Here is a 24,214-nt window from a genome sequence, read left to right as displayed (position 1 = left end):
AAGAGTTTAAAATGTTCATAAATATTAATAAAAATATATTGGTTCTGATGGCACAAGATTAGACCATGATGAACGTGTCCTCTCAGATCAACTGATTATTTAAACAAACCACTACTAGTGGCTGGTGCTGGATCAAGTACGTGTTGAAAGGTAGAGAATTGTTACTTTTTAGTGTCTTTATAGTTTTATGTCTAGTTGACTAAGGAATTATTTATGTGTGAGAATTCCTCATTATTATCTTCATATGGTAGCTAAAAGAGGTGACTGGTTGTTGAACCCTAGCTTGGTAGCTTGGCCCTCATCATAGGCTTTCATAGTCTATAGGCCCAGATGCAAGGTGAAAATTTGTGAGGACAATCTTGTACAGTGAGTTTCGTGAGGACATACGTTTGAAATTTTTGGACATTATCCCTCCGTCTGTATCAGTGTCTGTGTTTACTATATATGTGTCATCCCTTTGTCTTCAGCTCAGCCTGTTATATTATACCTTGTGTGCTTGAGTTTTGATTCAGTGTTAAGGATAATAACCGTCTGACTGTTTCCTTTTGTGTTCTTAATTAGTATTCCTTTGTTTTAAGTCTTTTCAGCATTTGTGTACATGTTTACAGTAGACTATTTCAAGTGTATATAAGCTACTTATTTACAGCAGAATGTTTCAAGTGTGGATAGGCTACATTATTGACCAGATAGATCACTATGAAGAGGAGATCTGAAAGTGGTGCAAGCAAGAGACGTGAAAACAACTGAAAAAACAGCTAAGAACTCAAAGCCAATAACTTCATTTCTCAAACCACTGGAAAACACACCTTACGCAACAAACAATGCTACAGATAATGAAAACTCCGCAACTGCAACAGGTGATATTTCAATGCCAATATCTGAACATGAGGACAGTAGTCAAGAAGGAGATGTGCCAACAGTAACAGATGCAGCAGAAGAGCCTGTGTATAATCAAGAAACTCAACAGCAACAGGAAGATGTAGATCTTACGCAGCAAGAGCAATTCATGAGTACTACAGGTTCGACTGTGACTGACATTGGAATTATTGACAAGAGCAATGCTGCCCAAATGCAATCTTTTCTTCAAATTAGTTGTTTTGAAATTCCAAGTAACATTCCACGAGATGCTGACAATCATACTTTCCCTACTCATCTGCTGACAAAAACTCTTCCAAATGGTGAGACCTGCACAAGAGACTGGTTATGCTGGAGTATGGAAAAACAATCTCTGTACCATGCGCGCTGCTTCATTTTGAACAAAAGTGCTACAAATGCATCAGTTCTCTCTGATCAATCAGGATGGAGCATCAACAGAGGTTGGAGGAAGTTAAAAGACCAAATATCATCACATGAGAGTTCAATGTCACACAAAAAAAACTGTTGCATGGAAATCAGCCAGTAGGGCAGCATCAGCGGAAAGTTCAGTTGAGAATTTACTCTTGACTGAACTCTCTACAGAAACTAATAACTGGAAAAAACTTCTTGAGTGCATCCTGAATGTCATCTTTTTTCTTTCTGAGTGGGGATTGGCTTTCTTTGGTTCCAGTCAACGTGTTGGTGATCGTGCAAATGGAAACTTTCTAGGCATAGTTGAGCTCCTCAGCAAATATGACCCACTTTTATCAGGGCATGTTAAACATGTTCGAGAATCACAAGAGAGTCAAAAGTGCATGCAAGTCCATTATCTCTCCACACAAATAGAACAAAATGACTTTATTGAGCTATGTGGGTCAGTCGTACAAACAACAATTCTTGATGAGATTCTAAATGCCAAATATTTGTCAATCATGGTGATGCCACTCCAGATTGTTCTCACAAGGAACAGACCACTATGGTTATTTGATATGTTAAGATTGTAGACAGCTCAAAATTTTCAATTGAAGAAAGGTTTATTTTGTTTGATAATTTCAAGAGAAAAACTGGAAAAGAAATTGCTGCTAAGGTACTAGCAATTCTAGAAGGTTTCAAGTTAGATTTTCAAGTCTGCATTGGTCAAGCCTCTGACAATGGATCTAATATGGCTGGGAAGTACAAAGGTGTACAAGCAGTTCTGCTCGAACATAATTCAAACTGTATTTTCTCCAGCTGTGGAAACCACACACTAAACCTTGTAGGTGTTGATGTTAGAGGCTTATTCCTTCACCCGCTTACTTCCCTGGTCCTTCCTGCATGAACAGAGAGCAACAATACCCAAAGTCCAAAGGTGCAAACAATTCGATGTTTACTGGGGTGAACTTCCAGCAAGTATGATTCCAGTTTCCTTCCTTAGCGTCCCCCTTCCCAGCTCTGACACCACAGAGCCTTACCTGTGTCCCTGTTCCCATTCTCCCCCTTAGCAAAACATGATTCCAATTTCCCCACCACCATTCCCTGTTCCCATTCCCCCCCTTACTTTCTGATTGACTGCAGACTATATAGTAAAACTTGAGTTCTGCTTAGCTATACCTTAACCAATCATTTTACTGAAATTTAACTAACCAATCCTAACATATTGTAACATGATTATTTAACCAATTATATCCCACCACTTTAATTAGTTTAAACCCAGCAAAATTAATTATACAGCAGACAGAAACAACCACAGAACCAGACAGAGATTATACAGACGAACAATAGGAAATGGGGACTACAATGATAGAACAAACACAAAAATGAGGATTTCACATCCCAGCTATTGATAGGTGAGTTCTTGCCAGGCAGGATGCTATCAAACTAAGTTTCCTTTTACATTTTCTAGGCACTTCCTTTTCTCTGGAGGTGATAGGCACTATCAGGACAGGATTGTATTCCTAACCGCCCAATAGCACCTTATTTCAATGTGACTAGTTTGGAATGTAAAGATGTGACCATTCGCTTCCCAGCTTATGGCTGCCTCTGCTGCTTAGCCAGAGCCCTAAACCTAAGAACAGGGCCTCAGACTGTCACAGTGAGAAAAGGCCTTATACAGTCAGACAATGATTTTGATTCTCTCTTTTATACCTCTATAACTAGCTAAGTGATAAGAATACACCTAAATTCTTAGAGTTTAGGCCTTTTACAGACAGGCCTGAATATCTATATCCTAACACTGTGCTGAATCATGCAAGGAGTCAATTACTTACTTTGGAACTGTTCAGCAAATGTACAATCTCTTCAGTAGCAGTCCACAAAGGTGGGAAATTCTGAAGGAATATCTGCCTGTTTCACTGCATGGGATGTTCAAAACTAGATGGTCTGCAAGGAGTAATGGTGTTCAACTAGTTGCGCAGCATTTGAATTCAGTGAGAAAGGCTTTAAATGAGCTTGTATCTCAATCTCACTGCACAGGCTCAAACTGAACTTCAAATTTGGACATGTGCTTCTGAAGAGACTGAATGCATTCTGATGTCATCTTTGTGGATGAAGCTACATACAATGATCCACCGAACATTAATCTACATTTAATCTGGTAAATGAAGCAGACAATGCTACACTTGATGTTGAGAGGGATAACATTGAAAGTCTTATCAATGACATTCAACAGATTTGTGAACAATGGGATGCGATCTTGAGTCCAAATTAGTAACACAGAATATTGGCATTTCATCTCAGTTCTCCACCAATTGCAACTTATCTAGTGAATCTGATGCCGAGCAGCATTATAGGGTTAATGTCTTCCTTGTCATCATTGACTCTATTCAATCAGGGCTTACATGTCGATTTGAGTCAATGTGACTAATTTGTACCCTTTTGGGGTTTCTTTGGCAGTTCAACAGATTGGGTAATGAAGATCTACTTTCTGCAGCTGAACAATTTCAGCAACAGTACAACAAAGAAATCTCAAAAGATCTCAGTGATGAGATCATCTTCCTTAAACGAATATATTCCACAAACTTTAAATTGGATTGCAACCCAAAGGAATTGCTTCAAGAAATACTCGAGCTTGGACTCTCTGGGGTGTTTACTAATATCACAATTGCATTGTGTATTTCTGTCAGTTTGCCTGCATCAGTGGCTTTAGGTGAATACACCTTCAATGTGTTGAAGCAGGTAAAGAACTATCACCGTTCAACTATGGGATAAGAGCATTTGAATGGGCTCGCCATGCTTAATATCAACTGAGACATTCCACGAAAGCTAGATTTTTTTCCTCAATAATTAGTGCATTGGCACAGAAAAAGGCTAGAAAAGCATTTGTTAAAAAAAAATTCAAATTATGTCTCTCTTTTTTTGGTGCCTTATTTTGTTTTCATGTCATTTTTTATTTTTATTATGGCTAGGGGCCTCAAAAGCTGGAAGTGACCTTGGCCTCTCTGGACCTCTGAGAGGGTCTGACTGGTTGAAGAATCTTCGTTTTTATGCAGGTCTGTCCCTGAAGCGGTGTTTCTAGGCTTACCTTCAAGAGTTCTTGATGGCATCTTCCAACTGCCTCACTACCCCACACCTTAAAACAAGTTATCCTCAGTGTATCACTCTTCCTAGCCCAAAACTGCATTCCCTCAGGTCTTTGTTCAGCTGTCTGGGTCCCTGCACTCTGGGTCCCAGTATCCTTAATAGTCCTGACCTCTCCAGTTATCTCAGTGCCCTCAGTCCATGCACCTGAGTGGCAGGAACGCATGTGTTCTTCCCTTTTGGTGTTTGTGATGGTCTGGCCTGTCCATGCGCTGCTGAGTGCTCTCCAAACCTGGTACCAGAACACTGGGGTAGTCGCTGTTGCTCTATCCACGAGTCTGGGAGTTCAGACATCTCACATCCAAGGATAGTGTAGGCACCTATCTGCATTCTCATCTCTCCTTAATGGAAGGGGGTTCATAAGTCCCTATTCAGGCACCACATGTAAAAGCATTCACAGTCCCTGTGTGTGTACCCCATCTTAATTTCACCCAATTGGGGCAACAATGAGTTCATTTCAACAGCCTGGGGGCTGGGGAAAGGGGAAGTCAACATTCACTAACAAATGGGACATCCCCTTTTAATACAGTTTAAGGACAGGAGAAAGCACAATACACAGTTCATAAGGTCCTCACATTAGGGCCCTAGTTCAACTCCCAAACTTAATGTTCACAAACAAGGTTTCTAGTTCGACTAGTCTAGAGCCTGAGAGGAAACAACCCATGTATTCTGCACAGCTTCTATTCCCTTCTCCCTTGGTCAGTTTCCTCTTCCTGTTTATAGAGCCCAGCCCTAAGGCAGGGCATGGCAGGACCTTCTTGATTACATCCCAGGCTTTCGGCTCCAGTCTGTCCCTTAAATGGATAGTACGCTCCTTCACACTCCCACATAGCAACTCTTATGTAGGGTAGCTCTTATTTCCCAAAAGTCTTGTTTAAACTCCTTCTTCCCTTTGGTTCTGATGTCTTTTACAACACAGTAAGCCCAAGCTTGGCAGCACGAGTTTTATCCACCAATCTGTGAGCACAGGTTAGATCTACTACCTTGTTTGGATTTTTGATGACCTCTGTGAAGAATGTATTATCACTTTCATCTTACAAGAAAAGTAAGTAAAAACACAGTTGTTGTGTCTTTGGGCTGTGGATTTGATGATAAAGTTATTTTGTTAATTAATAAACCCCCAAAGACTCTGAATGACTTCCCTGTGTGGCTCTCCATACGGATATTGTTGATTTCACTCATGACATATATACCCATAATATAGATAAATCCCTGTCTTCTAACACAAAGGCAGTTCAGTCGACTGATTCTGCGAGCTCCCAGCTTCTGCTAACTCTGTCGACATGTACTACCATAAGAGACAGCAATTACAAACTTTAGTAAATATAACCTTATACCTTTTAAATTTATATACATATAAAGTTGGCCCTTTTTAAAAACCAAAAGCATTTCATATACATATATTTATTTTAAAAACAAATATATTCCACTGTTAAACACTTTGGTTGTTCCTTCATTGGGTTCTGGTGACACACTGAAGCAGCTGGCTTAATCTCACCAAGATATAAAGGAGGTGAGAGTGGCTGACTAGAGAGAGGCTCTTGAGTATGGTGTGAGCAATACTGATTCAGGAACTCTAGAAGCAACCAAGCCTTGGGAGAAAGTTTTTGAGCTGATCTTTCAGCTCAAGCCCAAGGCCTGGCTGCTTCTAGAGTTCCTTCATCACTATTCAATGTCTGATAATTTGCTTTCTTTACTGTTCCCTCATGCTTCCTCCTCCCCGTTGCCTCCCCACATCAACCTATTGTATCTATATCTAATTTAGACTGTGACTTTTCGGGTGGGGCTGGAGGGAGACTATCTTTTGAGGGGTGTCTGCAAACCAACTGGGACAGTGGGGCTCTGCTGACAGATTGGTGCAGTAGGCATGGCTGCAATACCAATAATAAATAAAATAATAATGTTTGTTATCGTTAAACTGTGCTAATAAACCAAACCACAGAAAGATGGTGAATTTGGAGTCTACATAAGGGACCAGAGATGTTCAGACAGAAGTACACTTAAGTCCACGTACAAGCTGAGGTTCTGGCCCAGCATGAGGACTGTTTTAGAGCTGGTTGGGAATGACATTTACTCACATAATTCTATATCAGTTTGTTTATGGAAAAACATGTTAATGTAAGCCTCAGAACTAAAAGGCTTACAGGGATGGGAAAACTCAGCTCTGGCCAGTGCCATTTACATAAATTATATTGTTGGTTGCCTACAGTTCCACATAACGTGTTTTGTTGCTTTAGTTGGAATTAATCTTTGTTCTGATTGTATAAATGATAACATATTGTTACTGTACATATTGTTACTGTTACTCATAAAAGGGCATAGGTATTGTGTAAGACATGCTTGGAGTATGTGGGTCACCATGACCGTACAGGTCATGGACTCCAGTTTGGGAACAGGATTCAAGCTCACAATATTGACAACATTAAAGGTTAATAAATCATGAGTCAGACCCTCAAAAATCATGAGATTAAAAAAAATTGTATGGTTTTTGGGCCAAAGATTATATTGTGTTTTAGGGTCTGACTTTTGAATTCCCTGTGTCCATCCCCTGTGAGCGTGAGAGTGTGCCCACTCTCCCAAACATATTAGGTAAGATGATTTTGGCCCTTGTTGCAGGAGTTCTCACTCCCATATCTTCCTGCCTAGCAATTAATTCTGCCCCCAACCTCCAAATCAATCCTGCCGCCCATCAGTTCTGCCTGCCTAGCCCTGCATCAGTTCTATCTGCCCTCCCCACCCCGCCCCCATCTGCCCAGCTTCCCATCAGTTCTGCTCTCTAGCCTCACTTCTGTTCCTCCTGGGGTTCTTTACCCCCTGCTCCCAGGCCTGGGGGCCAGCTGCAGTGGGGTCCCCTCTATCCCTTTCAGGCTGGGGAAACACTTCCAGGAGCTCTTCAACCCCCTCTGCCCCGTCTCAGGGGGGATGTTGCAGCAAGGGAGGGCGCAGAAAGAGGAGCTGTCCTGTTGTTCACAAGAGGGCTGAGGGAGGAGGGAGTGGAGCCGCCCTGAGCTTGCCGAGGTCTTTCTGCTCCCTCCTTCCCTCTCTCCTTGCTGAGGGAAGCGGGAGAGAGAGCGCTGCAGTAGCCCTGATTGGCTACTCTTTCTCAGGAGGTGCCCAAAGGCGGAAAGCAGCCAATCAGGCAGGGTTTCTCTCAGGCCAGGCTGAAATTTGCTAGAGAGTTGGAGCTTCTCCTGTCATCAGCAGATGGGCTCCAGCCCATCCAAAATTCCATTACTCGCCAAAAAAAAATAGTAAGCTGGCAAGGCTGAGCTCAGCAAGAAGAGGTTTCTGTTCCAGGAACCAAGCACTCTCTCCAAAGGCCCTGTTTTGCTTTCGTCTCCCAGTTAGAGATTGATTCAGAAGGACTGGACTGGACTGGCAGGAGGAGTGGTTCAGAGCTGACTTCACAGTAACAACAGGGCTGGACCAGTGGTGGCAGTGCAGAGCTGACGTCACAGCAGGGCTTGACTGGACTGGAAGCAGCACAGAGCTGGTTTCACATTGAGGGCAGACCAACAGCAGCAGAGCCAATGTCTGGAACTCGACCAGATAGCTGCAAATCAGAACAGACTATGCTGGGGTGGACTTCACTGAACTGGAGTAGAGAGACAGAAAAGAGCCAATCCTGATGCCCCTGACTACCACTGAATCTAACTAGAACTGTGAGTGAGATTTTTGGATAATAAGTAAGGCTACGATTTAGTCACGGAGGTTGCTGGAAGTCATGGATTCCGTGACTTCCAGTGACCTCTGTGACTTCAGTGGTGGGGAGCTGCAGGGTCCCCCACCGCCCACAGGGTCCCCCACCACCTCTGGCTGCCCCTGGAACGCCCCTGCCACTTGTGGCAGGGTTCCCTGCAGCTCCCAGCCGCTGCAAGGGGTAGCGTGGGGACCCCCAAGCTTCACAGCGGCAGGGGAACTCCCGAGCTCCCAGCTGCCACGGGTCCCCGAGCTGAGGGTGGTGGGATACCCTGCAGCTCCCGGTTGATATGGGAGCCAGGGACACCCAATGGCTCCCTGCCCCCATGGGCAGTGGGGGACCTTTGGAGCTGCAGGCAGCAGGGGCACCCCGCAGTCCCCAGCTGCTGCAGGTGGCTCCTAGCCCCTGCACAGCTGCCCTGCTTCAGGCAGTGTGGGGATCCGCAGATCCCCATTTTGACCCAGATATTTTTAGTAGAAGTCAGGGACAGGTCATGGCTTCCATGAATTTTTCTGTTTTTGCCCATGACCTGTCCCTGGGACTTCTACTAAAAATATCTGGGACAAAATCTTAGCCTTAACCATGAGGTCTAACTGGACTCACAAGGTGGGTAGAGATTGTTTTGTGACTGGACCTCAACAATTCAAATTTGAACTGTGGGATGACCATACTCCTGACCTACTGACTAGGTTTTGTTCATTTGTGTGGGGGACAGGGACACGACAGGGTGTTTCTTTTGCTTCCTGTATCCCTTTTCCCCAAAATAAACAGTATTTGTGATTCCATATTCCCAAAGACTCCTTAGGGATGGTGGGGATGGAGCACCTTCAAAAGTGACCAGGGAAATTAATGTTTAGTTTCCCTGGCCTAGAAGGATTACAACTCGGGGTAAGGGCGGTTCAAGACATCATTTGATTTACTTTAGAAAAGGACCCTGAGACAGACTGAACCCAGCCCTCGTTGCTGCTTTTGGCATCTGGCAAAAGGGTTACATCAGGGATTCTCAAACTGGGGGTCATGACCCCTCAGGAGGTCACAAGGTTATTACATGGGGGTTCACGAGCTGTCAGCCTCCACCCCAAACACCTCTTCACCTCCAGCATTTATAATAGTGTTAAATATATAAAAAAAGTGTTTTTAATTTATAAGTGGGGTGGGTCAAACTCAGAGTCTTGCTGTGTGAAAGGGGTCACCAGTACAAAAGTTTGAGAACCACTGGGTTATATTAAGTTACCAGTGACTTTAAATTAAGCACACAAATAAGTTCAGAGCTGGTTAACGCATAGAGCGGTAGAAATGAGAGGTGCAAAAGCTGGCATAACTGCTGGGGAGGTGTTCAATATGGTGAAAGCAAACTTAGCAGGATGCTGGCAGAAAGGCTGAAGGGGCATGTCTTCAATGCAGGGAGTGCAGGAAATGTGGTCAGCTAGGATGCATTTGATGATGGTATGAGAACATAAGAATACAGGAACTCACATACTGGATCAGATCCAAGATTGGGGCAAAGAAATCATTTAGCTTTTCAGAAATGTTATCTTCCTTAATTGCTCCTTTTAAATTCTATAGTGATCCACCGACTCTTCTGCAGACTTCTGTTTCTAATATACTTAAGAATTTCTTGCTGTCTTCCTAAACCTTTAGCTATTTGCTCTTTGAAATCCATCTTAGCCCTCCTTATTTCTCTCTTACATGTTGCCTGTTTATTGCCCCTGTTTCTTGACCTCACCAGGGTTAGATTTCTAAACTGAAGGAGCTCTCTTTGGCTTACGTAACCTTTCAACCCCTGCCATTTAGCCATACTGATTTACTTATTGCCTTCCTGGTTTCCTTCTTCTTGTGAGGTATACGTGCCTTTTGAGACTCTATCATTGTTGGCTTAAGTAGTATCCCTGCTATGCTTTCCTTTACTTTTGAATTTAGAACTATTTTGACTCATCTCTTCATTTTATTGAACTCTCCCTTTCTAAAGTTCTGTGTCACTTTTTATAACTCACCACCATATGAACATACTTATAGTCCTATTGGCTACTCTCCCAGTGATTATGTTGAAGTCTGGGATAACTCATAGGAAATAGTAATACAAACCCCAAAAGTAACAAATTATAGGTTTAACAAGCTCACTGACCACACACACATGCACACACACATACTGTTTAATTGTTTGTGTTAAGTTTCAGAATCAATGCTTTGCCAGCTTGGTTTTAAAACAGCATATTTTCTGTTTTGATTTATACTGAAATAGTTAATTTAAATTTGTATTTTCATCTAACAAGTCTTCAGTAATTACCATATTTTCCATTATTTATAAGTAAGTCTTTATGTGGAAGCTAGTAGCTGAAAGCCTGTGCAACAGGCAGTTGGGTCACGAAATCCATTTGTGCAGTCTTCCTCATACAACCAATTAAGTTGTTGCCTGTAAATTACCTGTAGAGTAAGGATGGTGATTGGTTGAGTTACTGCTGACAGATATCACAATAGTCTAGGACTCTCGGCATGCCTTACTGTAGTTGTACACCACCCAGGTGTAAGTTGTAAAGTCAAACTGATTGAAAGCTTAAAAATTGAGAGTTTAAAAAATGATTGAACCTGGTGATATTCTGAACAAAGAGAACTCTCATCCATGTTTGTAGCTTCTTCTATCACTTCACAGTGATTCAACAGACATTTTAGGCTTCAGCATAATATACAGAGTGATGTTCCAGGAATATTATATAGATTATCATGCAGTCCAATCAATGACTCCCATAGGATTGCTCACAACATGTAAATCTCTGCAGGCTTGGGACCAAGGTTTATTATCAGGTTGATCCAAAACCATTTGTGTCACAAAACCATAATTACCAAGTAGATATAAAGTAAATTTAATGTATTTTCTAAGAAATATAAAAACTATAAAGTAGAATGAAAAGCATGTAATGAATCTGCTGGCTTGTTACTAGGTACCACTGGCTGACCTGGAGGGGAAAGCTCTAGTCAGTGGAGGCTACTGTTACCTGTTCAACATCCAGCTAGTACAGACAGAAATCTATAATTCATAGAGTACCAAAAAAGGAAGTAACATCCTGAGACCAGTGGGGACCTGATTCAGGAAAGAGCCAGAGGCTGAGTGGAAACAGGAGCACCAGGTCAGAAGTAGCAGCCTGAGAACTGGCTATGGGGGAAGGCAAGGCAGCAAGGAGCTTAAGAGCTTGGTCTGAAAAGCTAAAAGTCCGGCAAAAACCCATGGTGTTAGCCCAGTAGTGGCCATAGCAGGAAGATACAAGGCAGTGGCCAGAAGGCAGGAAAATGGTGTAGAGGAATCCCAGAAATATTCTTATCTGTCTTTGTACTCCTGTACCATGCTGCGCTTAGTGGATAAAGTTAGGAACTTAGTTTGATCTTTACTGTAATTGTTGGAGTTCTACCGTGGCTACTTGCATTTTCTGTTTTTGCCAATCCTACAGTTTTTTGGTTATTTTTTTTAGTGTTACTTATTTGAAACATGAGTATTTTATGGGAACCCTTGCCAATGACTACAGTTTATACAATACAGTGCATGGAGGACTCACAGAGCTAGTCTCCAAATTTATAGTACAATGAGCATTTGGAAGGGACTCCCATCACAGCATATCCTGCAATAAGGTTGTCAATTGTTTTCTGCAAGTTGGCTGTATAATTTTCTTTGTGAAAGCTTAATCACAGTTTCCATTATCAGTAACTTCTGCAAATTTGTTAGATGAAAATAAAAATTTGAGATGAACCATTTCAAAAAACAAAAATAGTAGATTTTTTTACACAGAATTAGAAAACTTGATTTTGAATTTTAACAAAACACAATGCTAAAGATGTCAGGGCTTTTTAATTGTTTCTTCATTTTCTGCAAAGTTCAGTTACTTGTTTTTTGTGAGATAACACCATATAAATCAAATCAGAATCTCTTAATAAAGAATTTATACATAATGCATTTTTAGTACAACTCCTTACCGAAGTGGCTGTTACATTTCGGGAAAGTTGCTTTACAACCCCACCACCACTGTCCCTCTATGCAGAAAGGTTTGCAAACCGACAGCTTACTGCGAATGCCTTGGTCTACTTCCTCCCAGCTGTTCTGCACATCTGGCCACAGCTGGTTTATTTCAGAATGGAGCTGTGTGGGGGCGGATCTGCAGCCTCCTCTCTCCCTTCTATTGGCTCATCCTAATGGGACTCTCCGGGCTTGCTGGCATTTCATTGGCTTGTCTTGCCCCCTTCCCCGTGAGCTAATTGGAGGAGTCAGGATGGAGGGGACGGAATCCCCTTTGGTTTATTGGGAGGGGGGGAGCGGAGTCATGCCCAGTCACCTGCAGCTCGGGCAGCTGTTATGTCTCCGGCGGCTCACCCCCGCCTCTCGCTGCTGCTGGGGGCTCCGCTGAGGGGAGCTGGAGCTGCCAGGCCCGCCGCTGTCGGGGGAAATGGCCAAAGCGACACACACAAAGAACATGGCGAGGGAAGGAGGAGTCTGAGCCGACGGCAGCTGCGCTCGCCCGCCTGCCCGAAGGACGCTCCGGGGAGGGAGGACAATGCCCAGCCCCCTCTGGCCCAGCTGCCGCCCGGCTCCCGAGGGAGGGGGCTGTTTTCCCAGGGCTGGGCGCCTCCTCCCCACCCCTGGTCCGGGTAAGTGGCTCCCACTCCTGTCCCCTCTCCTTCCCGAGGGGGCGGGGCTGAGCCGCAGTGCGCCCCACAGCCGAGCAGCCCCCCTGCCTACGGGAACTTTGCTGGAGCCGGGAACTTCGCTGGGAGCTTGGGCTGCAGCCCGTCGGGAGCTGGCCCAGGTAGGGAGAGGGGGCGCTGCTCGCTCCTCTGGACCAGCCCTGGGCGTGCCGCTGCTCTGGGCGGCGGGGGAGGGCGGGCAGGCGCGCCCCGGACCTGCCCTGGCCGGGAGCAGGCACCAGTCCCGCCAGCCCGCGCTGGGACTCGCCCTGAGAGGCGTTTCCCGGGGACGGCGGCCTCGTCCCCCGCCCGGCCGCCCTTGGCCGGTGCTCTCCCACCTGAGGCGGGCGCGGGCGGCTCTGGCCGTCTGAGCTCCGCTTGGGTGACCGGCTTCCCTCGGGGAGGGGGCAGCGGAGCCGCCGCTGCAGCCGGAGAAGCAGCCGCGGCGCCTGGGAACTTTTCTGCAGGGCGTTTGCAACTTGTCTGAAATGCGGCTGGGGCGAGTGGGCGCCTCTGATCCCCCTCTCGGGTCTGGACTGCCGGTGGCCCGGGCTGCTTCCCTGCCTGCCCCTTCTCTGCCGGGCAGAGCAGCGGGGGCGAACTCCAGAGGTGACCCCAGAGGTAGGAGCAACCTGTCTGCTGGGTCTCATCTGTTGTGGTTTGGTTCCAGCCTGCCCCGCGCTGTAACACTACTCGCAAGTGCTGCTGAACAGGACGCCGCTGGAGTGAGATCTGCAGGTGCAGCGACTGGTACTTCAACCCACCCTCGCCTGCTTTTTGCCCCCAGCTCTGGTTTACTCTGCACTGCATACAGGAGTTTTCTGTTTTCTGGCAGGAACAAAAACGGGAGCAGGTAGAAAGAAATTACGTGTAGCAACTATATTTTGAACTCCAATGTCCTTTGATGCCTGACCCATAGACATTACTATATCCTTATACTTAGCTGAAAGTGTCTTGAGTTTAAGGAAGGCTTGAAAACAATTTGAAGAGCTGCTTAAAATGATTGCGTAATTTCAGTCTTAAGGATATCTGACATCTGCATACTTGTGTTTTGTAACTTTAATTATGTCTAGTATTTATCTGTGTTAAACATAGCTTTACTAAAATATGACCAAACTTAAAATCATCTGTGGCTTTGATCCTCTGAGGTACCATAGTAACATATTCTTAACAGATGTTAGTTTGTGTAGATAACCATCCAGAGGAAAAATAATCTAACCATGCCTCATTTAAAATAATTAAAAGTTAAATTATTTTTTTAAAAATAATTTATGGGAGTGGGCATGCACAGGCAACATCAGTGTGCAAAAAAACCCTCAAGATAAACTACATCAGATCTACAAAAAGAAAAGGAGGACTTGTGGCACCTTAGAGACTAACCAATTTATTTGAGCATAAGCTTTCCTGAGCTACAGTTCACTTCATCGAATGCATGCAGTCTGATGAAGTGAACTGTAGCTCAGGAAAGCTTATGCTCAAATAAATTGGTTAGTCTTTAAGGTGCCACAAGTCCTCCTTTTCTTTTTGCGGACACAGACTAACACGGCTGCTACTCTGAATACATCAGATCTCTAACTCTGGAAAGTATTTTCTTACATTTTCAAAGTAATTCTACTTGTATACATTTACTTCAAAGTTTAATACTGCTGTCATGTGATTGTTGACCATGTAAACTAATCTTGACTGTTCTCAAACCCTCTGGAGTGTTTTCTTTTTTTGTCAGATTAGTATGTGCAGCAACATCCTTTCTTCAAATCCATTATTTATGTTAGGAATTAAAACGTGCCTGTGGAGGAATGTGTAATGCATCATTATGTAGTTCTATCAAGTGCCGTTACAGAAAACTGTATCCCTTTTTAATTACAGAAAAAGTGACTCTGCACTGTCTCCCTCTGTTGTCCCCTCATTCACCCATAAAAATCTTTTATTTTATATATTTATCTTTTATTTTAACTGTATTTTGAAAGTCTTGCTGATGAAAACTGGTATTGATATGATTGTTTTTGCGACAGTAGTTTCCTGAGACTAATCAGGGTTTGTCCCCCATTGTGCTAGGCCTTGTACGAATAGATAAAGGCCTACAATTTCAAAAATGACCAGTGATTTTGGGTATCCAATTTGAGATGCCATTAGGTGCCTGATTTTCAGAAAGCGTTGAACACCGATCCACTGAAAATCCAGCTTTAAGATGTTCCCAGAATCTCTAGCCACTAAAAACTTACCTATGAAGATAAGTGACAGTGAAGAGGCAAAATAAAATACATATGTGATCTTTTTAAAATCATTATTTATTATTGTGGTCACAGTCTCTTTTTCCAAACTTGTGACAGAGTTATGTTCTTCAAAAGTTACAGCCACCTAAGGTACTAGTTGTGTTCTCAGAAGGCCTCTTCGTTCTAATGTTGTAATTTACTAGGCTTTCATCCTGTGAAACAAACTGTTTTTTCTCCTTGAGGATTAGAAAGAAATGAAAAAAGGGTGTCTCAGTGTACTTGATTAAACTAATAAAAGACAGACAGTTTAGTCGTATTAAAGCCAACAACATAACTTATTTTCTGTAGATTAATTAGTATTTATCTATCCTATATGTGCATACATAAATTTAGGTTGTGTAGAATTTAAATGTAAAGATGACATTACTGATTTAGAGGGTGCCATTACACATTGACCAAATTTAAGAAGAATCTCTCTCTAAAATTTGTTGACATTTAATTGACCTTTTAAAGTTCATTCTGTTAATCATACTCAAAGCGCTGAAGCTATGGTTGACTGCTCTCGTGTTCTTACATTCAGTCGTGCTCAGCATATAAATTCTACAGCATAATTGCTACTTATTGAGTAAGAGTTTCTTTTCTTCTCTGAAAATGAAAAAGTTTTACTTTGCCTCAGGCTGGATACTTGTTGTAGAGTTTTGAATCAAAATTCTTTCATGTCATTAATTGTTGTGTAGGGTGTGGCCTCTAGTTAGAGAGTAATGGAAATTCTTGTCTCCTTAAACTGCATTTTTTCTCTTTCCTGAAGCATTTTCAAATAGGGAAAGGTAACCTTGAAAGGTTTGAAGGTTATATTTGTCTAGCACAAATTTAAATGCAGGGTTTCAATATTTGCTGTATAAACCTTCACGTTAGCGTCTTTTTAAAGTAAAATCTAGTTGTCTTAATAATAAAATTCTGAATATAAAAGGTTGGTTTTGAAAAAACTTAGATCTAAATGCTAATAGTAGTATATGTGAGATAAAACTCTTACTACTGCATTATGGCTCTTAGTCACAGGACTGTTTTTAACCAAAAATTGTACAGATACTCAAAATAGCAATATTACTGAGAAGCTGCTAGTAAGGGATCTAATTGAGGATTAATTTCTATTATATCTATGTTCTAAAGGCCAGATTTGTAACCGAGGTAATATCTCCTGCTGTATGTCTTAGCGTTTCTGGGATTTTTGTGTAGTTTGTAGATTAGAGCTAAATTTTCTTTTCTTGTGTTCTTGCGTATCCAGTTTTACAAGTAATCTTTCTTTATGGTAAGAAAAGCATTAACCATGTAAATGCAGACAGTGAAATCTAATACCTGTCGTTCCTAATATCAATAGCCCTTCATCTCTGGGACACTACCATTGAAAATTAATTGATTAATTCAATGTAAGACTGTACTTAAAAAGATTGGGCTCCAAAAGAGAGTGGTGGTTGTATGGATTTCTAAACTATTTTCTTGATGCTGAAAAAAGGAAAACCCAGAACACTTGATCCTGAATAGGCTGTGTACATTGCAAAATCAGAAATTGGTTTTTCAGGCTCGTTCTTAAGTTTCAATCCTGCTACTGCATGGGTGCAGGCAGACCCCTGAATACTTCACTCTGTGCAGGGACTCTCGGTGGGAAAGAGGATCAACACACACACAAGATTTATTTTAAAAAAATACCTTACAGATCAGAAAGTTCTGATAGGTAATTAATTTACCACATCACTAGTGATCTAGGTGAAACACTAAAATAAAACTATAGTGTGTCTGTATTTTGGTGAAGTTGATGAAATAAATTGAGAAAAACCCCAAGTAACTTAGTTTAATCATGTTGGTGTCTATGGAAGGATGAGCTAAAATTCTCTGTACTCCATAACTGATATACTTTCGTTTTGTAGTACTCCTGGATTATACAAATGCAGCTAAGGAGGATGATCCTACAGTCCTCACCGTGAGGCTGATGTGAGCTTTGCCAGAATAAGGACTGGCAAAACTAATATAAATTTCACTGAAGTATGTAAGGTTGTATAACTGGAGTAAAGTCCTATTTCTCAGGAGGGCCTCCTGTTGAATGAATAGTTTAAAAATAATTCCTAACACTTCATGCTCTGCCTGAGTTAAAAAGTTTCTAGTACAAGATGGAAAATGGCAAAATGTACCACATTTTCCTGTGCCTGAGGATAGTATTCTTTCCATGCAAGCAGCAGGAGACTTGCAAGATATGCAAGTGATAAAATCATGACTGACAGGTATTTCCTCAAAATAGAAGTGAATATATCTTAGTGCCCTGTTCGGTTTTTTTTTTAACCAAAACACCAGTCAGACCTATGTTGATTGTGTGTCTAACACAAATCTTTTAAAATCATTTGCTATCAAAGCCTCTGACTGCTATTGTTGGGAGATAATATTGTGGGGTGATTTTGTGAGCTACCTTTTAGGAATTAGGTGAAACTAACAAACTCCTCTTTCTAGAATTCACACCCCGGTAATCCTGACTGCAGGGCTGTGCGGACAAGCCCTTAATGAAGAAAACCCTCTATAAATTACTTACCAGTATATATTAACTAACAGTTACATTAGAAAAAGGTTTCATTGTTTTTTTAAATGGTACTAATTTTTTGCATTTAGAACGCCCTTTCAACCAAGGATCTGGAAGCACTCTTACCAAGTGAGCATTATTGATTTGGACTCAGGAAACTTGGGTTCAATTCTTGATTCAGCCACAGATTTCTTCTGTAACCTAGGAGAAGTCTCACTTAACCCAGTGGTTCTCAACCTTTCCAGACTACTGTACCCCTTTCACGAGTCTGATTTGTCTTGTGTACCCCAAGTTTCACCTCACTTAAAAACTACTTGCTAACAAAATCAGATATAAAACTATAAAAGTGTCACAGCACACTACTACTGAAAAATTACTTTCTCATTTTGTCTGTATGAAATTTTTAAGTTGATGTACATCATGGAAGACCTTTGTGTACCCTGGTGGAGAACCACTGACTTAACCTACCCTGTACCTCAGTTTCATGTCTGTAAAATGGAGATGATACTTCACTACACCACTGCAGTGTTTCGAGGACAAATCCATTAATAACATCAGGTACTCAGATACTACTATGATGAGGGCCATATATAAATTGTAAGCCCTTTGGGGAAGGGAACAGGGTCAAGGTTTTCAAAGCCAACTAGTACACTCCACCACACAACACACAATTTCAAAGTGAGGACAAATCCCTTAGTTAGCTTTGGAAATCTCCACATTTCTTATGCATTTGTACAGCATTTAGAGCTCAAAGGGCCCCTTTTGTATTGTTATATTAACTCACTGGCAAAGTCAGGAAAAGGAGTCTGTTGATCCTGCCTTTCCCAGCTCTAATCATTGAGCCATTGTTCTGCCATTCAACAACAACACAGTTCTTATGTCATCCTTCATAATTCTTTATCACGTTACTACAATAGATCTAAAATGTATAGTAGTTGTTCTTTAGAGTTTACACTGGGCTTTCAGAGAGTAGGAAGAAAATATCTGAAATATTAAGAGGATACTTTAAGTGCTGTGTCTGCAAGTTATAACCAGTGGGGGAAGGGCTGGAGTAAGAAGAGAGGAAATAAACCAGATAATTCTGACCTCCAGTGACTGGATAAGAACATGACATTTAAAAAAATGAAGGCTCACTTGACCTTTTTACTCACCCCTTCCTGGTTTAAAATTCCAATGTGTCGGTACTGGGGGAAATGTGAGAATTGCATACTAACTAGTGCACAGAGGGCAAGTTAGCCCTAACTATGTCTTATTTAAGTGGCCTATTTAAATAGCTAAACCCCTTTTCCTAAGATAGTTGGTCTAGTAGGGATCTTTTAACTGGTGCTTTTTTTTCTTTAAACATATAACTTTTTGACTCAGTTACATTTTCCTCTACTTCTAGAAAAGCTATAAGAAGTAACTCTTTAATCAGTAATTGCACTGGAGGTAATAGGAACTTTAAAGGTATAACATTAACAGGATTTCAGGTCCATGACCCAGGCAATAAATGTCAACACTTTGTCCCCTGGGTCACGGTATTTAATTACCAACCACAGGAACATACAGGCGTTAACTGGCTTTTAGGTGTACTTCTCTTCACCCTGCTCGCCTCAATGCAATATTGATACCCAGGAACAGGGAATCCTTCATAAAGCAACTGAGAGCTAGAATTCAAGCAGGTTTGGCTTGCAGTGAATACCCCACTCTATATTTGATGACAATTAGAGTTCATTTACTATGACTTGTGCTTCTTTAAGAACAAGAATGTTCCCATATTTTAGCTATGCACTTCCTTATAAACAAGCCTCTTATAAAACCACTTTATTATGTGGTTTTATTGATTATAGTTTGTGCAGAACACCCAGAAAATAGTTGAATTGCTTTGTCAGTGCAATGCCCAAGATTTCCTGTTGTGTGGCACAAACTGGTACATAAATACGATGGGTGTGAAGTTAGTAACCAGCTAATACATTGCACTACTTTTTAGTGAGAAAAGTTGGACTAAAAGCATTAGTTCAAAATCTTGCTCTTACAAAAATGCTATGGGATCTGTGAAATCCCCACAGATCTCTGCTTGTTAAGATCTTGACTAAAAAGATCTCTGTACAGTAATAGAGTGGAAGTCAGCTTATCAATATCTAATCATTTGAGACTAACTAGACCCTGCCGTGATTTGAGCTAATTGTTCCTAGGTGTCTAGGCATTCCTGCTCTCTGTTTCTGCACAGGAAGAGTGGCAATGGAGAGGCAAAGGTGCTTTACACCACTTTGTGTTCTCTCTCTTCATGGGGAAGCCAGGGGCCTGCCTGATGCAAATTTAGAGCTGTCTCCAGGCAGTGGGAAGCCAAAACTAGTTAAAGCACGGGGCACTCTGCAGTTGCCCACTCCCTGCCCTGGAATGCTACTATGTGGGGGCTGACATCATTGTGGCAGCTTTATGCCATCTAGGGAGGCTGTCCTTCATTGAGTACACCTAGAGGCTACCTTTTGCCTCATTAAAGGCTCTTATCTTATGTGCTCATATGGCCCCCATTACAGGAGTATCTGAGCACTTCACAATCTGTAATATATTTATCCTCCCAACAACCCTGTGAGGTAGGGATGTACTATCCCTAGTTTGAAGATATGCTTCTGTGCTTCGCTTCTTTCCCCAAGTGACTTGCCCGTGGTCACATGGAAAGTCTAGTGGAGCAATGACTTGCATGAGCGTCTCCCCAACCATAAATTAGCGCTCTAGCCCACTAGACCTTTTTCTCTGGTAGAGTGGTGTAAAGGAGTCTTAGGCCTCAGTTTTCTTCTACAGAGGTATGTCAATATTTAACCATACCTAGGGCTTGAAATAGTCACCTAACACATACCTACCAGAGTGAAAACTATCTGTGCCCAATCCTTGAAATTTAAAAGACTAAAACAATTTTGTACCGTTCATGTGTTCTGTAGTGAACTGTAGACGTAAATCAAATTTATTATTTAATGTTAACTTACTGATAGGACTGATCAAACAGCAGAAAAAAAAATTATTGAATATATTCAGTGAATTCCATCTATATTCATCTAATGTATTTTCTGTATAGCGTTTGCTCACCTGGAGCTGGCTGTGTTTTACAAAAGGTGTTTGTTATTATTCACTGAATACTGGTGAAATTTGTAAAATATATTTGAGTGTTATTTAACAGGTCATATTTGCTACATTTTTCTTGCTTTTGTTGTATGTTCACAGTGGATCATCATGAGCGCTCTTGTTTCTCCCTTTTCTTCTTTCCTTCTATCACCTTTTTAATTCTTTGTCCCTATACTGTGTTTTCTCTACTGTCATCTTCTCCTAAAAACTCTCCCCCCCCCCCACCTTCCCTTGCTCCCATATTTTTCTGTTCTAACTTATCCCATCGGTTCTTCCCTCATATATTTATCCAGGCACCTGTAGGACCTGGACATGCTTACCTGACCCTAATAACCAGAGAAAAAATTTACTGGCCAGAAATGGCAATGAAAGAGCAGGTGTTCTACTCCCTAGGGACAAATTCCTATATAGGAGGGAGTTGGGATTCTTCTGACTACAGATCTTGAACTCCCCTTGGGTGGCTCCATCTTTTGTATGAAACTCATGCTAGTAGGTGTCTGTAACTTGATGTAGCTCTCTCTGCCTCTTCTCTGGCTTTCAGAAGAAATAAGCAATATTCCAGCTGACCCCAGCCCCAGTTTCCCTGCTCCCTTCTCAGTGGTTTCAACAGTTGTTGGGGCTTCTCTGTTACTTTCCCCCTTCCCCAGGTTCCTGGTTAGAGCTGGTCAGGAATTTTTGGATGAAACTTTTTACTGTAGAAAAATGCCAGTTCATTGAAGCAAAACCTTTTCATGGGAAGATTAAGGTTTTTTTGGTCAAAACCAAATTTTTTTGATACTTGAAATGTAAACATTTTTTTGGTTAGGAATGACTTCATTTTTTTTTGTTTTTACACTGTTGTGTAACTTAAATTTTGAAACAAAAGTTTAAAATCAAAACATGTTTTGAAATTCACAATGTTTCATTTGATCTGATCCAATTTTTTTTTAATTGGCTTTTCAGTGTGTGAAAATTTGAAATTTCAGCTCTTCATCTGATAGGGGATGGTAAAACTTTTTGAAATTGTGCAAACTGTTTCCTGCCCAGCTGTACTCATAGTTGCTGCAATAGAGGCATGTATCTTTGCCACTCTTACCTGCCTCAAGTGTCAGTTTTTTGGATCTGCCTCCTCTTGTGGCTGCTCCAGGCTGTCTCAGACAGCAGTAGAATGAAATTGATTTGATTCTTGTCACTTTAAATGCTGCTCACAGGAATCTGGAAAAACAACTCTGAAAATATAGTGGTTGGTTTTCACTCACTTCAGCCAGGGACAGCTCTGAGCAGTAGGAGAAGCCCTGGAACTACCTGTCTGCAGGCTTAGTAATAAAGAATTTCATTAATTTATCCCAGATTTGCATTTAGAAGGCTTTATTCTCAATCTTAAGGGCTAGAAACTTAATTTTTCAAAAATCAAAGTTTAGTTTCTGCAGAAAATGACATTGGGAAAGCTGTCTATTTGCTGTGGGCCAGTGGGGTTTTTTTCAGCCCTGACTGTGCTTCTCAACTGTCTGAAGCCCAAATGTGGGATGCTGTGGGCTGAAGACACAAAAGGAGGGATGTAAGAAAAGTAGAAAGGAAAGCTTAAAATGAGGTGAGCTCAATTCTCAAAGATATTTTCTGTAATTTCAGTATCATAGTTAGTGCTTCTGATGTAAATAATTTACATTAATGAAATTAGGTTAATGTGGAAAAAGAAATAAACTTAATCTAGTGTATATACTCGTTCATAAGCCGAATATTTTAGGTAAAAAAGTGATGCATCAAAGAGCGGGGGTTGGCTTATAAACGGGTCTAAACCAAAATTTGATGATTTTTTTGAACTCTATGAAATCATTGAATTGAATATTTAATACATTGTAATTTTGTTTACCTGGAGCGTCTACAAGCATGGAGCCCCTCCACTCCCTGTGGCTGCGGTTCGCCGTTCCCAAGCAATGGGAGCTGCAGGAAGTGGCACTGTTGGCTGGGAATGGCGAACCGCGGCCACAGGGAGCTGAGGGGCTCCATGCCTCAGACGCTCCAGGTAAACAAAACATCCCGACCTGGCTTACCCTGACAGGCTGGGAGCCAATGTTTGCCGACCCATTTATTGATGTCAATACTGCAGCCTTTTAAAGTTGCAATGGCTTTGTTTAGTGGACTAGATTGCCTTGAAAAGAATACCAAAAGAGCAGTGCTGCAGATCTGCATGACATTTGACCCATACATTTCACAAAATATAACGTGCAGAAAATATGTTTACTTGGAGCATCTGCAGTGGCTGGGAATGGCAAACCCCGGCCACTGGGAGCTGAGGGGCTCTGTGCCTGCGAATGCTCCAGGTAAACAAAACATCCTGACCCGCCAGTGGCTTACCCTGATGGGCCGGGAGCCAAAGTTTGCCAACCCCTGAAATATAGGGTCAGCTTATGAAAAGGTCATACAGTTTTTACTATTTTTACCTATCTATCTTGGTGGAGTTGGCTTATAAACGAATGGGTTAACGAACGAGTATATACGGTATATAATCCTGCTGTGCCTGTACTTTTTTCCTCACTGTTTCTCTGTTCAGTTTTAGGCAAGCAAGGGGTGTGTGACTTCCCTGCTTGTGTATGCATATTCACAGTAGCGCTCATCGAGCTAATGCAAGTATAAATAGCAATATAGCTGCTGTACTCTGTTGGCAGCGGTCGAGTTACTAAAACCGGTAGGTATGTACTTGGCACGGCTCTGCCAACAGTGCTGCCAAAGCTACACTGCTGTGGATACTCACACTGGCTTGATGAGAGCTACTGAGAGTACGGTTACACAGACAGGGGACACCTCTAGCTTACAGTGTAGACAGATTTCAAAGCCAAAGACTACAATTTACTGGGGCAGATAGCAAATCTGGGAAACCTGTATCTACCTTTAGTCAATTTACCGAAAAAAGTTTGCAAGGTACTCAATAGTGGCATTTCAGTAATTGTGTTTCTTCTCTTTGTAACAGTTCCACCAGAAGTACTGAAGATAGGAACCAGCTGCTGAGTGTGCAACTTCAGGAATAACCATTTCCCTACTCCAAACTACTAGCCACAGCAACTTGCTATTTCACATTACCACATGAAAATTGCATCCACTTCATTGTGGATACTTCTGTCACAGATCATAGATGCAGAGTGAGTTTACCTGGAAACCTCTTGAGTGGCTAGGAAAACTTTATGTATAAATTTCCTAAAAATATTTTAAGAATTGATAGGTTTTCTTAGCAGGTATTGGCACTAGATCTGTGTGGTATTATCACTTACTTTAGTCTTGTGCCCAATTGGGTCTTGTAAGCTTTCCGAAACGGTCCTAAAACTGTTTCTACACAAGCAGTTAAATCTTTTTCAACACCTGCTGAAGGAGGCCAGGGGAGTCAGTTTCGGACAACCATTATCAGCCAATAAGTCAATTTCCTAATGTAGTGTTCTAAAACATAGAACAGTAAAGTGACACTTGCTCTCCAATCCAACTATTTGACTTCAAACTTGTTTTAATTCACTTCTAGAAAACAATTTTAATGATGGGAGCCAGATGATATGAAATCCTAACTGAGCTTCTGTAATTACAATAATC

The 24,214-nt window shown here is 41.8% G+C and overlaps 2 long non-coding RNA genes across 6 annotated transcripts in view; one reads left to right on the top strand and one right to left on the bottom strand.

Annotated features, from left to right (window-relative positions):
- Nucleotides 1-1,698: 1,698 nt before the first annotated feature.
- Nucleotides 1,699-12,221, bottom strand: LOC311518606. Its single transcript, XR_014711053.1, has 2 exons — nucleotides 12,074-12,221; nucleotides 1,699-7,963 (listed from the first exon to the last, which is right to left on the bottom strand). It is a non-coding gene; the product is annotated as an uncharacterized lncRNA (long non-coding RNA).
- Nucleotides 12,222-12,460: 239 nt separating this feature from the next.
- Nucleotides 12,461-24,214, top strand: part of LOC311518604 — a 54,638-nt gene continuing 42,884 nt past the window's right edge. Inside the window, exons 1-3 of one of the 5 annotated variants that reach the window (XR_014711046.1) lie at nucleotides 12,461-12,742; nucleotides 13,449-13,631; nucleotides 23,607-23,775. This is a non-coding gene — a long non-coding RNA (uncharacterized lncRNA). The other 4 variants (XR_014711047.1, XR_014711048.1, XR_014711045.1 and 1 more) reach the window with 4 other exon arrangements.

Source organism: Lepidochelys olivacea (genome assembly GCF_965140295.1).
Source record: "Lepidochelys olivacea isolate rLepOli2 genome assembly, chromosome: 3".
Lineage (NCBI taxonomy): Eukaryota > Metazoa > Chordata > Testudines > Cheloniidae > Lepidochelys > Lepidochelys olivacea.
Note: the sequence above shows the minus strand (reverse complement) of the source record. Positions and strands in the feature narration are given on the sequence as shown.